General features: G+C 43.0%; 1 protein-coding gene across 1 annotated transcript in view; it reads left to right on the top strand.

Annotated features, from left to right (window-relative positions):
- The window catches only part of ZNF441 (zinc finger protein 441), a 142,079-nt gene that overhangs the window by 10,191 nt on the left and 115,673 nt on the right, over positions 1-16,215 (top strand). Inside the window, exon 2 of the mRNA XM_032251663.1 lies at positions 9,303-9,401. The gene's annotated coding sequence lies outside the window, so the exon portion shown is untranslated. The remainder of the gene's footprint in view (positions 1-9,302; positions 9,402-16,215) is intronic.

Raw genomic sequence — 16,215 nt, 5'->3', positions numbered from 1 at the left:
TTTTTTTTTTTTTTTTTTTTTTTTTTTTTTTTTTTTTTTTTTTTTTAAGATGGGGTTTCACTCTTGTTGCCCAGCCGGAGTTCACGGGTGCCATCTTGGCTCATTGCAACCTCTGCCTCCTGGGTTCAAGCAATTCTCCTTAGCCTCTAGAGTAGCTGGGATTACAGATGGCCGTCACCATGGCTGACCAATTTTTATGTTTTTAGTAGAGACGAGTTTCACCATGTTGGCAAGGATGGTCCTGAACTCCTAACCTCAGGTGATTCTCCCGAGTCGGCCTCCCAAAGTGCTGGGATTACAGGTGTGAGCCACTGTGCCCAGCCTGATTTTGTTTTGTTGTGGAGTTGCAGGAGTTCGTATATTTTGGGTACTAATCTCTTATGAGATATGTGATAGGGACATGCGTTCTCTCATTCTGTAGGTTGTGTTTTTATTCTGTTGAGAACATCCTTTGGTGAATAGAAGTTTTAAATTTTGATATAGTCCATTTTATCTATTGTGATTGCTTGTAGTTCAAGCAGCCAAAGCATATTTCTGAGAAATCCAGTATCATGAAATTTCACCCAATATTTTTTTTCTAAGTCTTCTATACTTTTAGCTTTTAAGTGTAAGTCTTGATTAAAGTTAGCATTTGTACAAGATGTAAAGTGATGGTCCACTTTTATCTTTTCTATTTTTTTTTTTTTTTTTTTTTCGGAGACGGAGTTTCGCTCTTGTTACCCAGGCTGGAGTGCAATGGGGCGATCTCGGCTCACCGCAACCTCCGCCTCCTGGGTTCAAGCAATTCTCCTGCCTCAGCCTCCCGAGTAGCTGGGACTACAGGCACGCGCCACCATGCCCAGCTAATTTTTTTGTAGTTTTAGTAGAAACGGGGTTTCACCATGTTAACCAGGATGGTCTCGATCTCTTGACCTCGTGATCCACCCGCCTCGGCCTCCCAAAGTGCTGGGATTACAGGCTTGAGCCACCGCGCCCGGCCTTCTATTTTTTGAGACCGGGTTTCACCATGTTGGCCAGGCTGGTCTTGAACTCCTGACCTCAGGTGATCCACCTGCCTCGGCCTCCCAAAGTGCTGGGATTACAGGCGCAAGCCACCACGCCCAGCCTCCACTTTTATTCTTTTACAGGTAGATACCCAGTTTTTCCAACACCAGTTTTTGAAAGATTGTCCTTTTTCTATTCAAATTACTTTGGCACTGGTGTCAGTAATCATTTGGTCATATGTGAGCATTTATTTCTAGGCTTTTCTATTCTGTTCCATTAGCCAGTGTGTACTTATGTCAGTACCATGCCTTTTTTTTTTTTTCCTTTCATTGAAACCTTGAACTCCTGGGTGCAAGCAATCCTCCAGCCTCAGCCTCCCAAGTAGCTAGGACTACAGGCATGTACCATCTTGCCTGGCTAATTAGAACTTTTTTTTTTTTTTTTTTTTTTGAGACGGAGTTTCGCTCTTGTTACCCAGGCTGGAGTGCAATGGCGCGATATCGGCTCACCGCAACCTCCGCCTCCTGGGTTCAGGCAATTCTCCTGCCTCAGCCTCCTGAGTAGCTGGGATTACAGACAACGTGCCACCATGCCCAGCTAAGTTTTTGTATTTTTAGTAGAGACGGGGTTTCACCATGTTGACCAGGATGGTCTCGATCTGTTGACCTCGTGATCCACCCGCCTTGGCCTCCCAAAGTGCTGGGATTACAGGCTTGAGCCACCGCGCCCGGCCCTAATTAGAACTTTTATGTGGAGATGGGGTCTTGCTAAGTTGCCCAGGCTGGTCTTGAATTCCTTGCCTTGAGCAATCCTTTCACTCTGCCCTTCCAGAGTGTTGGGATTACAGGCATGAATCACTGCACCCAGCCTCATTGTCTTTTGATTACTGTAGTGTTCTAGTAAATTTTGTAATCAGGAAGTATGGGTCCTCAAACTTTGTTCTTTTTCAAGGTTGTTTTGATATTAAATGTCCCTAGACATTTCAAATGAATTTTAAATTGGGTCTTTGTATTTCTATGTAAAAGGCTGTTTGGATTTTGATAGGGACCACATTGACTCTGTAGATTGATTTGGTTAGTATTCTTAACAGTAGTCTTGGAATTTATAAAAATGTCATGTCTTTCCATTTATTTATGTCTTTTCAAATTTGTTTCAGCAACATTTTGTAGTTTTTAGTGTACAGGTTATTGGCTTCTGAAATTTATTTTAGTTATTTTATTCTTGGATGCCTTTGTAATTTTTATTAGCTCTTTTTCAGATGGTTCATTGTTAATTTTTTTTTTTTTTTCTTTTTTGAGACGGAGTTTCACTCATGTTACCCAGGCTGGAGTGCAATGGCGCGATCTCGGCTCACCGCTACCTCCGCCTCCTGGGTTCAGGCAATTCTCTTGCCTCAGCCTCCTGAGTAGCTGGGATTACAGGCACGCGCCACCATGCCCAGCTAATTTTTTGTAGTTTTAGTAGAGACGGGGTTTCACCATGTTGACCAGGATGGTCTCGATCTCTTGACCTCGTGATCCACCCGCCTCAGCCTCCCAAAGTGCTGGGATTACAGGCTTGAGCCACCGTGCCCGGCCTCATTGTTAATTTATAGAAATACAACTGATGTTTGTATGTTGATTTTGAATTGTTACATTGCTGAATTCATTTTTATGCTCTAATATTTAATTTTTCCTTTGTGGAGTCTTCTCTATACAGGATCATATAATTGTAAACACACATAATTTTATAATTCCTTTCCAAATTGGATTCTTTTGTTTCTTACTCTTATTTCTCTTGCAACTACCAATACTGTATTGAATAGAAGTGGTAAAAGTGGGCCGGGCGCGGTGGCTCACGCTTGTAATCCCAGCACTTTGGGAGGCCGAGGCGGGTGGATCATGAGGTCAAGAGATCGAGACCATCCTGGTCAACATAGTGAAACCCCGTCTCTACTAAAAATACAAAAATTAGCTGGGCATGGTGGCGCACGCCTGTAGTCCCAGCTACTCGGGAGGCTGAGGCAAGAGAATTGCTTGAACCCAGGAGGCGGAGGTTGCGGTGAGCCGAGATCGCGTCATTGCACTCCAGCCTGGGTAACGAGTGAAACTCCATCTCAAAAAAAAAAAAAAAAAAAAAAGAAGTGGTAAAAGTGGGTATTCTTGTCTTTTTCATGATATTAGGGGCAAAGCTTTCAGTCTTTCACCACTGACCAGGTTACCTGTAGGTTTTTCATATGTGCCTTTATCCTATTAGGGAAGTTTCCTTACATTCCTGGTTTATTGAACGTATTTTTTTCTTTTTCTTCTTTTGTAAAGATGGGGTTTTGCCATGTTGGTCAGGCTGGTCTCAAACTCCCAACTTCAGGTGATCCGACTGCCTCAGCCTCCCAAAGTGCTGGGATTACTGCGTGGCTTACCCACGCACTGGGATTACAGTGCGTGGGTAAGCCACCATGCCTGGCCTGTATCTTTTTTTTTTTTTTTATTTTTTTTTTTTTGAGACGGAGTTTCGCTCTTATTACCCAGGCTGGAGTGCAATGGCGCGATCTCGGCTCACCGCAACCTCCGCCTCCCGGGTTCAGGCAATTCTCCTGCCCCAGCCTCCTAAGTCGCTGGGATTACAGGCACGAGCCACCATGCCCAGCTGATTTTTTGTATTTTTAGTAGAGACGGGGTTTCACCATGTTGACCAGGATGGTCTCGATCTCTTGACCTCGTGATCCACCCGCCTTGGCCTCCCACAGTGCTGGGATTACAGGCTTGAGCCACCGCGCCCGGCCGTATCTTTTTTTTTTAATCAAAGTATTCAGTTTTGTCAAATTTATTTGCACCAGTTGAGATAATAAATATGTTTTTTCTTAGATTCATGAATGGTGCATTACTACATTGCTACATGTTGAAACATCCTTGCATCACAGGAACACATCCTACATTTATAACCCTTTTAATAATCCTGCTGAATTCAGTTTGCTAGTATTTTGTTAATAATTTATGCTTCAATATTCAGGAAGGATATTGGTCTGTAGCTTCTCTTCTTAACGTCTTTAACACTTTCATGTCAAAATGAGGCTGGCCACATTAAATGAATAGAAAGTGGTCCCTGTTTTCCAATTTTATCTTTTCCAAAAACTAAGTTTTGGTATCACTGATATTCTCTGCTGTTTTTCTGTTATTTATCTCTGCTCTAATCTCTATTACTTGCCTTTCTGTATTCTTTTTAAAAAATAGAGATGAAGTCTTGCTGTATTGCCCAGGCTGACCTGCCGTGGCCATTCACAGGTGCAGTCATGGTGCACTACAGCCTGAACTCTTGGGCACAAGTGATCCGCCTGCTTCAGCCTTCTGAGTAGCTGGGACTGCAGACATTTACCACCATAGCCAGCTTTTCTACAAATTTAAAAAAAGCTTGCTCTTCTATTTCTAGTCCTGTAAGTTATACAATTAGATTATTTATTGGAGCTCTTTCTCTTTCTTCCTTTTCAATAAAGGCATTCTCTCTATAAAATTTTCTCTTGGCACTGGCCATTGCTAAATCTCATAAGTTTTGGTGTGTTTTTTGTTTTCATTGGTCTCCAGGTATTTTCTGTTTTCTCTTGTGATTTCTTATTTGACCCATTAGTTGTTGGAGAGTGAATTGTTTAATTTGTGCATATTTGTGAATTTGCCTTCTAATATTGACTTCTAGTTTTAGTGTGTTCAGAAAAGATACCTTTTATGATTTCAGGTTTTTAAATGATATGAAGATTTGTGTCTTCGTGATGGTCTGTGCTGGAGCATGTTCTATGTGCACGTGAGCAGAATGTCTGTTCTGCTGTTATTATGCAGAGTAGTCTAGTTGTTTTATTGTGTTGTTCAAGTTCTTTATATTCTTATGGATCTTATGTCTGGTTGTTCTATCCATTTTGGAGTCGGAAGTCTCAAACTTTTATTGTAGAACTGACATTTCCTTTTCAGTTTTTAAAATGTTTACTTCATTTATTTTGGACCTCTATTATTTAGTGCAATTATATTTGTAATTGTTAAATAGTCTGGCTGGGCATGGTGGCTCATGCCTGTAATCCCAGCACTTTGGGAGGCTGAGGCAGGTGGATCACAAGGTCAGGAGTTCGAGACCAGCCTGACCAACATGGTGAAACTCCGTCTGTACTAAAAATACAAAAATTAGCTGAGTGCAGTGGCACACACCTGTAATCCCAGCTAATCCAGAGCTTGAACCCGGGAGGTGGAGGTTGCAGTGAGCCAAGATTGCACCACCGCACTCCAGCCTGGATTACTGAGCAAGACTGCGGCTCAAAATAATAATCATAATTGTTATATATTCTGTATGATTTGAGCCTTTTATAAATGGTGTTCTTGGCAGAGCGCGGTGGCTCACGCCTGTAATCCCATCACTTTGGGAGGCAGAGGTGGGTGGATCACGAGGTCAAGAGATCGAGAGCATCCTGGCCAATATGGTGAAACCCCGTCTCTACTAAAAAATACAAAAATTAGCTGGACATGGTGGCGCACACCTGTAATCCCAGCTACATGGGAGGCTGAGGCAGGAGAATTGCTTGAACCTGGGAGGCAGAAGTTGCAGTGAGCCGAGATCGCACCACTGCACTCCAGCCTGGCTACAGAGCAAGACTGTCTCAAAAACAAAAATGTTCTTCGTTGTGTCTTTTAACAGTTTTTGACTTAAAGTCTATTTTGTATGACAATTGTATAGCCACTCCTGCTCTTTTAGACTACTATTTGCATGGAGTATCTTTTTCTTTTATTCTCTTTCAACTGACTTGTGTATTGTGATCTATAATGAATAAGCTGTGGACAGGGTATAATTTGGTCATATTTACAAAATTCATTCTACCTACCTCTGCCCTTTGTTCAGCAAGTTATTTCATTTCCATTTAACGTAATTACCAATAAAGAAGGCATTATTTCTGCCATTGTACTATTTGTGTTCCGCATGACTTTTTCATAAAAATATGAGGAATTCTTATGTTTTCAAAATCAATATGTAATTTCTTGCTTTTTGATTGGAAGCTTTATTAACACTTAAAGTCTTAAAGGAGGGTACATATCCACACTCTGCAGAGGGGACAGGAGGGCAAGTTGAACTCCCAGAGCTGAATCCTTATATGTCCTGGCTTATCCCCATGACCTGGCAGGGACACTCTGGGGACCCATTTCATTTCTTTTTCTTTTTGAGACAGTTTCACTCTGTCGCCCAGGCTGGAGTGAAGTGGCATGATCTCAGCTCCCTGCAACCTCTGCTCCCTGGGTTCGAGTGATTCTCCTGTTTCAGCCCCTTGAGTAGCTGGGATTACAGGCTCCCACTGCCACGCCTGGCTAATTTTTGTATTTTTAGCAGAGACAGGGTTTCACCACATTGGCCAGCCTGGGCTAGAACTTCTGACCTCAGGTGATCCACCTGCCTCGGCCTTCCAAAGTGATGGGATTACAGGTGTAAGCCACCACATCTGGCCTCTGGGGACCCATTTCAACACTCTGGCACCCATGGCTGGGAATATGTTTAACCTCCGGAATGGGGGTTTTCCTGCTGAACTGTGTCTGAAAGACTGCTTCTCTGAGCTAGCTCATATTTTTGCTTTTCTTCTCTATTGACTCCTTTATAGAATATTGCTGCCATATAAGTCCAGTTTTTCCATGCACTTAGTGCAATCTCAGCTTACTGCAGCCTCTGCCTTCCGGGTTCAAGGGATTCTACTGCCTCACGCTCCTCAGTAGCTGGGACCACAGCCACGCACCACCACACCCAGCTAATTTTTGTATTTTTAGTAGAGACGGAATTTTACCATATTGGCCAGGATTGTGTTGATCTTCTGACCTCGTGATTTCCGGCCTCCTAAAGTGCTGGGATTACAGGCGTGAGCCACCACCCCCAGTCCTATTTTCTTGAAAATAAGCAGACTGAGAGATCAGGTGGGAGAAAGGCTTGGCCTTGTCGCGAACAGCCTCATGCCATATTCCTGCAGGACATTAGGCTCCCCCTCCTGCTGCAGTGTGGCCTGGGCTGCCCTCCTGCTCTGAGGCCAGGAGATGGCGCCACTGGACAGTGAGTCTGGGATCCCCTGCACAGACTTGTGATCCCCACTTCTGGAGAAAGAAGCAAGGACCATTGAGTACAATCAAGAAATTCTGCTTAAGTACAGATTTATCCCCAGGAGGGGTCTTGTCACTGTGATGGGAGAAAGCCCACCAGCCAAGGACTGTGTCTGGAACTTCACCTGGCTCCACTCAGCATAGTGAGATGCTGCTTCTGTCATTCAGTGTCCAGGGGGCCGGTCTTGGAGCCCTATCCAATCAGGGCCATGGGGCAGGGTCGTGAAAACTGGATCAGGCGCACTGCTGCACAGAGGGTGCAGGTGTCTTCATCTCTCTAAAGGCGGCTCCTACTCTGTAGCTGACAGACATCCACAGATGTATCTGTAGCATCCTGTCAGACTGGGACCCGAACTGGCAGCAGGAGCCCTGGGACACCTGGAAGATAGGAAATGGTTGAGTGTCAAGGCGGAGGGTCCCGAGACAAGGGTAGGGCTGGTTGGAACCGGCAGGAACTGGCTGTTGCGGGCCCCAGGCCTCCTCCTCATGGGTGACTATGGGGCCTGGGACCCAAGTCCTCCTGGCGCAGGCCTCAGGGTGTGGCTGGGCCGGCAGCCCGGATCCCGAGCCGTTCTGTCCCGTCCCTGTGTGACCACTGCAGCCCCAGTGCCCCGTGTGGGCAGCTCTGCGCCCGCTGCCCCGTCTTGCTAGATTGTGTGGGGACCACCGCAGGGTCATGGGGGGAATCCTGTCTCCAGTATGGGGTTCCTGTGGGAAAAGCGGTAGACTGTGGGGACCCCAGTTCCCCCTTTCTCATCAGGGGCTTCAGATTTTGTCTGAGTTTCCCAAATATATGCGAAGCAGGGTCTCAAATCTACGACTGTGGTCCCTAGGCTACCTTCTCCTAAGGCTGGCAGCAAATCTTGGGATTTCCTGGTCCTTCTCCGCATTTCATAACACTGATTTCCTTTATTTAGTTCACAACAATATCACCTCTTCATCCCCCTAGGCTATATTAAACACAGACTATATTTTAATTGTCATTTTTTTAGAGGGCAATTTTTTTTTGCGTGAGATGGAGTCTCTGTCCAGCAGGCTGGAGTACAGTGGCACAATCTTGGCTCACTGCAACCTCTTGCCTCCCAGGTTCAAGCGATTCTCCTGTCTCAGCCTCTTGAGTAGCTGGGATTACAGGCGTGTGCCACCATGCCCGGTTAATTTTTGTATTTTTAGTAGAGACAGGGTTTCACCATGTTGGTTAGGCTGGTCTCGAACTGCTCACCTCGTGATCCGCCCACCACAGCCCCGCAAAGTGCTGGGATTACAGGCGTGAACCACTGCACTGGGCCAATTTTTTTCCTTTTTTTTTTTTTTTTTTTTTTTTGGCGACAGGGTCTCTCTGTCACCCAGGCTGGAGTGCAGTGTGCAGTCATAGCTCACTGCAGCCCCAAACTCCTGGGCTCATGCAGCTGGGTCTACATGCATGTGTCAACATACCCAGCTAATTTTATTTTAGTTTCTCATAGAGACAGGATTGCTGTGTTGCCCAGGCTAGTCTCAAACTCGTTATCATTGATAATATCCTGGCCTCAAGTGATCCTCCTGACTTGGTCTCCCAACATGTTGGGATTACAGGTGTAAGTCACTACTCTTGGCTGCCATCTTTTATAATAAACTGAAAACCTTAACTAAAGCGTTTTGCTGAGTTCCATGATGAGTAGTTCTAGAAAACTATTGAACCTGAGGATGGGGTTGTTGGATTTATACAGTTGGCTACGAGGGTGCTTCCTGGGGCTTGCAGATAGCATTTGTAGTTGGAGCTGGGTTGTGGGACCAAGCGCTCAACTTGTGGGGTCTCTACTCACACTGGGTGGTGTCAGCGTTGAATTACTGGACACCCAGCTGTTTTTGGAGAATTGTGTTCAGTAAATGGCATACATTTGTTGTCTGAAGTGGTGTTGGGGGAAAAAGACAACACAGGTCAGAATTTTCAGCTGATTCTAAGTGGCTGTTTGTGATTCTTTATAGGTTTACCAAGTATTTTTCCAGAAGCACTGTTTACCTCCTCTGATTTTTCAGTTACTATTACCATTAATATTATGCTAAAAAGGGTGTGTGTGTGTGTGTGTGTGTGTGTGTGTGTGAGCGTATTTGTGGGGGTTTTTTTTGGGGGGGGCCTGACATGCTGTCTGAGGTGGTGGATTACCTGATTTGCTCTCATGGTCCACTGCTTATAGTATTTGAATTTTCTCAAGTTTTTTTTTTTTTTATTGTTTTTCTTTTTCATTGCAGAGAAAGAGCCAGCAATTATCACGTTTTTCAGATTTACTAGGAAATGATAATAGGATGTGTGTGGAGTAACAGTCTCACCACTCATGCATATGTGTTAATGTAAGTATTTACTTTCTTGTGATTTTATGTCTTCTGAGTGATTAATATTAGTGTTGAGCATTTGCTCTATGCAGTGTTTCATTTGTGAAATAATTTTTAGTCATGTTCTCACATTTGATTGATTTGTATATTTATTGCTTTTTTTTGGCCCATCTGCAACTGTCTTGATCAGGTTATATATTGCTTTCTTTACCATACTCTGCACACTAATCCTTTTTAATTTCTTTTTTTTAGTTGGAGTTACGCTCTTGTTGTCCAGGCTGAAGTGCAGTGACGCAATTTTGGCTCACTACAACCTCTGCCTCCCAGGTTCAAGCGATTCTCCTGCCTCATCCTCCCAAGTAGCTGGGATTACAGGCTGTGCCACGATTCCCAGCTAATTTTGTATATTTAGTAGAGACGGTTTCACCATGTTGGCTAGGCTGGTCTCAAACTCCTGACCTCAGGTGATACATCCACCTTGGCCTCCAAAAGCGCTGGGATTACTTATAGCCGTGAGCTACCGCGCCTGGCCCCTTTTACTTACTTTAAGTTCTGAGATACATGTGCAGAACATGCAGGTTTGTTACATAGGTATACATGTGCCAGAGTGGTTTGCTGCACCCATCAGCTTGTCATCTACACTAGGTATTTCTCCTAATGCTGTTCCTCCCCTGGCCCCCGCTTCCCTCAACAGGTCCTGGTGTGTGGATGTTCCCCTTCCTGTGTTCATGTGTTCTCATTGTTCAGCTCCCACTTATGAGTGATAATATGCACTGTTTGGCTTTATGTTCTTATGTTAGTTTGCTGAGGATGGTTTCCAGCTTCATCCATGTCCCTGCAAAGGACATGAAATCATCCTTGTTTATGGCTGCATAGTATTCCATGGTGTGTATGTGCCACATTTTCTTTTTATTTATTTTTAATTTAATTTTTTTTTTTAAAGACGGGGTTTCACCATGTTGGTCAGGCTGGTCTTGAACTCCCGACCTCAGGTGATCTGCCCGCCTTGGCCTCCAAAGTGCTTGGATTACAGGCATGAGCCACCATGCCTGGCTCTGCCACATTTTCTTTATCCGGTCTATCATTGATGGGCATTTGGGTTGGTTCCAAAGCTTTGCTATTGTGAACAGTGCTGTAGTAAATATACATGTGCATGTGTATTTATAGTGAAATGATTTATAATGCTTTGGGTATATACCCAGTAATGTGACTGCTGGGTCAAATGGTATTTCTGGTTCTAGATCCTTGAGGAATTGCCACACTGTCTTCTACAGTGGTTGAACTGATTTACACTCCACCAACAGTGTAAAAGTGTTCCTATTTCTCCACATCCTCTCCAGCATCTGTTGTTTCCTGACTTTTTAATGAAAGCCATTCTAACTGTGCAGAAGCTCTTTAGTTTAATTAGGTTCCATTTGCCAATTTTGGTTTTTGTTTTGACATTGCTTTTGGTGTTTTAGTCATGAAGCCTTTGCCCATGCCTATGTCCTGAATGGTATTGCCTAGGTTTTCTTCTAGAGTTTTTATGCTTTCAAGTCTTATGTTTCTTTTTTTTTTTTTTTTTGAGACGGAGTTTCACTCTTGTTACCCAGGCTGGAGTGCAATGGCCAGATCTCGGCTCACCGCAACCTCCGCCTCCTGGGTTCAGGCAATTCTCCTGCCTCAGCCTCCTGAGTAGCTGGGACTACAGGCACATGCCACCATGCCCAGCTAATTTTTTGTAGTTTTAGTAGAGACGGGTTTCACCATGTTGACCAGGATGGTCTCGATCTCTTGACCTCGTGATCCACCCGCCTCGGCCTTCCAAAGTGCTGGGATTACAGGCTTGAGCCACCGCGCCCAGCATGTTTAATTCTTTAATCCATCTTGAGTTAATTTTTGTATGAGGTGTAAGGAAGGGGTCCAGTTTCAGTTTTCTGTATATGGCTGGCCAGTTTTCCCAACACCATTTATTAAATAGGGAATCCTTTCCCCATTGCTTGTTTTTGTCAGGTTTGTCAAAGATACAGTGGCTGTAGATGTGTAGCATTATTTCTGAGGCCTCTGTTCTGTTCCATTGGTCTATATATGTTTTGGTACCAGTACCATGATGTTTTGGTTACTGTAGCCTTGTAGTATAGTTTGAAGTCAGGTAGTGTGATGCCTCCAACTTTGTTCTTTTTGCTTGGGATTGTTTTGGCTATATGGGCTCTTTTTTTTTTTCCATATGAAATTTAAAGTAGTTTTTTCTAATTATGTGAAGAAAGTCAATGGTAGCTTGATGGGACAGCACTGAATCTATGAATTACTTTGGACAGTATGGCCATTTTCATGCTACTGATTCTTCCTATCCATGAGTATGTCATGTTTTTCCATTTGTTTGTGTCCTCTCTTATTTCCTTGAACAGTGGATTGTAGTTCTCCTTGAAGAGGTCCTTCACATCCTTTCTAAGTTGTATTCCCAGATATTTTATTCTCTTTGTAGCAACTGTGAATGGGAGTTCACTCATGATTTGGCTGTTTGTCTATTATTGGTGTATAGGAATGCTTGTGATTTTTTTCACATTGATTTTGTATCCTGAGTCTTTGGTGAAGTTGCTTATCAGCTTAAGGAGATTTTGGGCCGAGATGATGGGGTTTTCTTTTTTTTTTTTTTTTTTTTTTGAGGCGGAGTTTCACTCTTGTTACCCAGGCTGGAGTGCAATGGTGCGATCTCGGCTCACCTCTACCGCCGCCTCCTGGGTTCAGGCAATTCTCCTGCCTCAGCCTCCTGAGTAGCTGCGATTACAGGCACGCGCCACCATGCCCAGCTAATTTTTTGTAGTTTTAGTAGAGACAGGGTTTCACCGTGTTGACCAGGATGGTCTTGATCTCTTGACCTCGTGATCCACCCGCCTTGGCCTCCCAAAGTGCTGGGATTACAGGCGTGAGCCACCGCGCCCGGCCTGATGATGGGGTTTTCTAAATATACAGTCATGTCATCTGCACACAGAGACAATTTGACTTCCTCTCCCTATTTGAATACCTTGATTTATTTATCTTACCTGATGGCCCTGCCCAGAACTTCCTCCAATATTGTGTTGAATAGGAGTGGTGAGAGAGGGCATCTTTGTCTTGTGCCAGTTTTCAAAGGGAATGCTCCCAGCCTTTGCCCATTCAGTATGATGCTGGCTGTAGGTTTGTCATAAATAGCTATTATTTTGAGATACGTTCCATCAATACCTAGTTTGAGAGCTTTTAGCATGCAGGGGTGTTGAATTTTATTGAAAGCCTTTTCTGTGTCTATTGAGATAATAATGTGGTTTTTGTCATTGGTTCAGTTTATGTGATGGATTACATTTATTGATTTGCGTATGTTGAACCAGCCTTGCATCCCAGGCATGAAGCCGACTTGATCGTGGTGAATAACCTTTTTGATGTCCTGGTGGATTCAGTTTGCCAGTATTTTATTGAAGATTTTTGCACCATGTTCATCAGGGCTATTGGCCTGATATTTTCCTTTTTTGTTGTGTCTCTGCCAAGTTTTGGTATCAGCATGATGTTGGCCTTATAAAATGAGTTAGGGAGGAGTCCCTCTTTTTCTATTGTTTGAAGTAGTTTCAGAAGGAATGGTACCAGCTCCTGTTGGTATCTCTACTAGAATTTGGCTGTGAATTTGTCTGGTCCTGGCTTTTTTTTTGGTTGGTAGGCTATTAATTACAGCCTCAGTTTCAGACTTTGTCACTGGTCTATTCAGGGATTCAACTTCTTCCTGGTTTAGTCTTGGGAGAGTGTATACGTCCAGGAGTTTATCCATTTCTTCTATATTTTCTAGTTTATTTGCATAGATGTGTTTATAGTATTCTCTGATGGTAGTTTGTATTTCTGAGGGATCAGTGGTGATATTGCCTTTATCATTTTTTATTGAGTCTATTGCATTCTTCTCTCTCTTCTTATTAATCTGGCTAGTGGTTTATCTATTTTGTTGATCTTTTCAAAAAACCAACTCCTGGATTCATTGATTTTTTTGAAGAGTATTTCACGTCTCTGTCTCCTTCAGTTCTGTCTCCTTCTATTTCTTGTCTTCTGTGAGCTTTTGACTTTGTTTGCTCTTGCTTCTCTAGTTCTTTTTGTCAATTTTAGATATTTCCTGCTTTCTCTTGTGGGCATTTAGTGCTACAAATTTTCCTCTAAACATTGCTTTGGCTGTGTCCCAGAGATTCTGGTATGTTGTATCTTTGTTCTCACTGGCTTCAAATAAATTATTTATTTCTGCCTTAATTTTGTTATTGATGCAGTAGTCATTCAGGAGCAGGTTGTTCAGTTTCCATGTAGTTGTGCAGTTTTAAGTGAGTTTCTTAATCCTGAGTTCTATTTTGATTGCACTGTAGTCAGAGACACTGTTATGATTTCCATTCTTTGACTGAGGAATGTTTTACTTCCAATTATGTGATCAATTTTAGAATAAGTGTGATGTTGTGCTACAAATGTATATTTTGTTGATTTGGAGTGGAGAGTTCTGTAGATATCTATTAGGTCCACTTGGACCAGAGCCAAGTTCAAGTTATGAATATCCTTGTTAATTTTGTCTTGTTGACCTAATATTGACAGTGGATGTTAAAGTCTCCTACTATCATTGTGTGGGAGTCTAAGTCTCTTTATAGCTCTTTAAGAACTTGCTTTGGCCGGGCGCAGTGGCTCACGCCTGTAATCCCAGCACTTTGGGAGGCCGAGGCGGGTGGATCACGAGGTCAAGAGATCGAGACCATCCTGGTCAACATGGTGAAACCCCATCTCTACTAAAAATACAAAAAAAATTAGCTGGGCATGGTGGCGCGTGCCTGTAATCCCAGCTACTCAGGAGGCTGAGGCAGGAGAATTGCCTGAATCCAGGAGGCGGAGGTTGCGGTGAGCCGAGATCGCGCCATTGCACTCCAGCCTGGGTAACAAGAGCGAAACTCCGTCTCAAAAAAAAAAAAAAAGAACTTGCTTTATGAATCTGGATGCTCCTGTATTGGGTGCATACATAATTAAGATAGTTAGCTCTTCTTGTGCACTGATCCTTTTATTGTTATGTAATGCCCTTCTTTGTCTTTTTTCATCTTTTTTAAGTCTGTTTTATCAGAGACTAGGATTGCAACCCCTGCTTTTTTTTCCTTTCCATTTGCTTGGTAAATATTCCTCCATCCCTTTATTTTGAGCCTATGTGTCTTTGCACATGAGATGGGTCTCCTGAATATAGCATACCAATGGATCTTGACTTTTTTTTTTTAAATATATATTTTATTGCGTTTTAGGTTTTGGGGTACATGTGAAGAACATCCAAGATTGTTGCATAGCTACATTCATGGCAATGTGGTTTGCTGCCTTGCTCCCCATCACCTATCATTTCTCCCCATGTTATCCCTCCCCAACTCCCCACCCCCTCCTCTCCCTCCCCTAGTTCCCCGCCCCCCATCAGACCCCAGTGTGTGATGCTCCCCTCCCTGTTTGGATCTTGACTCTTTATCCAATTTGCAAGTCTGTGTCTTTTAATTGGGGCATTTAGCGCATTTACATTTAAGGTTAATATTATTATATGTGAATTTGATCCTGTCATTATGACGCTAGATGGTTATTTTGCCCATTTGTTGATACAGTTTCTTCATAGTGTCAATGGTCTTTAAAATTTGGTATGTTTTTGCAGTAGCTGGCACCAGTTTTTCCTATGTTTAGTGCTTTCTTCAGGAGCTCTTGTAAGGCAGGCCTGGTAGTGACAAAATCTGTCAGTATTTGCTTGTCTGTAAAGGATTTTATTTCTCCTTCACTTATGAAGCTTAGTTTGGCTGGATATGAAATTCTGGGTTGAAGATTCTTTTAAGAATGTTGAATATTGGTCTCACTCTCTTCTGGCTTATATGGTTTCTGCAGAAAGATTCACTGTTAGTCTGATGGGCTTCCCTTTGGGGGTAACCCAACCATTCTCTCTGGCTGTCCTTAACATTTTTTCCTTCCTTTCAACCTTGGTCAATCTGACAATTATGTCTTGATATTGCTCTTCTTGAGGAGTATCTTTGTGGTGTTCTCTGTACTTCCTCAAGTTGAATATTGACCTTTCTTGCTAGGTTGGGGAAGTTCTCCTGGATAATATCCTGAAGTGTTTTCCAACTTGGTTCTATTCTCTCCATCACTTTCAGGTACACCAATTAAACTTAGGTTTGGTCTTTTCACATAGTTCCATATTTCTTGGAGGCTTTGTTCATTTCTTTTCATTCTTTTTTCTCTAATCCTGTCTTTATGCTTTTTGTCATGAAGGTAATCTTCAGTCACCTGTATCCTTTCTTCTGCTTGATTGATTTGGCTATTGATACTTGTGTATGCTTCACAAAGTTCTCATGCTATGTTTTTCAACTCCATCGGGTCATTTATCAATTCCTCTAACCTTTTTTTCAAGGTTCTTAGCTTCTTTGCATTGGGTTAGAACATGCACCTTTAGCTCAGAGGAGTTTATTATTCTGAAGCCTACTTTTGTCAATTCATCAAACTAATTCTCTGTCCAGTTTTGTTGCCTTGCTGGTGAGGAGTTGTGTTCCTTTGGAGAAGAGACATTTTAGAATTTTCTGCACTTTTGTGCTGTTTTTTCCTTATCTTTGTGGATTTATCTACCTTTGGTCTTTGATGTTGGTGAGCTTTAGATGGAGTTTCTGTGTGGACGTCCTTTTGGTTGATGCTATTCCTTTCTATTTGTTAGTTTTCCTTCTAATAGTCAGGCCCCTCTGCTTTAGGTCTGTTGGAGTTTGTTGGAGGTCCACTCCAGACCCTGTTTGCCTATATCACCAGTGGTGGCTGCAGAACAGCAAAGATTGCTGCCTGTTCCTTCCTCTGGAAGTTTCGT

The sequence above is a fragment of the Sapajus apella genome, unplaced genomic scaffold, assembly GCF_009761245.1.
Source record: "Sapajus apella isolate SASKATOON/1434 unplaced genomic scaffold, GSC_monkey_1.0 scaffold77, whole genome shotgun sequence".
Classification (NCBI taxonomy): Eukaryota; Metazoa; Chordata; class Mammalia; order Primates; family Cebidae; genus Sapajus; species Sapajus apella.
Note: the sequence above shows the minus strand (reverse complement) of the source record. Positions and strands in the feature narration are given on the sequence as shown.